Source organism: Coregonus lavaretus (assembly GCF_964263955.1).
Source record: "Coregonus lavaretus genome assembly, chromosome: 29".
NCBI lineage: Eukaryota > Metazoa > Chordata > Actinopteri > Salmoniformes > Salmonidae > Coregonus > Coregonus lavaretus.
Window position 1 is genome coordinate 7,682,187 of NC_140016.1, and position 764 is coordinate 7,682,950.

Sequence of the window (764 nt, forward strand, 5' to 3'; positions counted from 1 at the left end):
GAGTGACCAGACGGAAGCCACTCCTCAGTAAAATGCACATGACAGCCCGTTTGGAGTTTGTCAAGTGGCACCTAAAGACTTTCAGACCATGAGAAACCAGATTCTCTGGTCTGATGAAACCAAGATTTAGCTCTTTGGCCTGAATGCCAAGCGTCATGTCTGGAGGAAACCTGGCACCATCCCAACAGTGAAACATGGTGGTGGCAGCATCATGCTGTCGGGATGTTTTACAGCGGCAGGGATTGGGAGACTAGTCAGGATCGAGGCAAAGATGAACGGAGCAAAGTACAGAGAGATCCTTGTTGAAAACCTGCTCCAGAGCGCTCAGGACCTCAGACTGGGGCGAAGGTTCACCTTCCAACAGGACAACGACCCTAAGCACACAGCCAAGACAACGCAGGAGTGGCTTCGGGACAAGTGTACCGATGCTCCCCATCCAACCTGATAGAGCTTGAGAGGATCTGCAGAGAAGAATGGGAGAAACTCCCCAAATACAGGTGTGCCAAGCTTGTAGCGTCATACCAAAGAAGACTCGAGGCTGTAATCTTTGCCAAAGGTGCTTCAACAACGTACTGAGTAAAGGGTTTGAATACTTATGCAAATGTGATATTTCAGTTTTAAAAAATGTTATACAATCAGTTTATGATTTGTCATTATGGGTTTATTGTGTGTAGATTGATGAGAAACCAAAAGGGTTCTACTTGAAACCAATAAGGGTTCTTCAAAGGGTCCTCCTATGTGGACAGCTGAAGAACCCTTTAAGG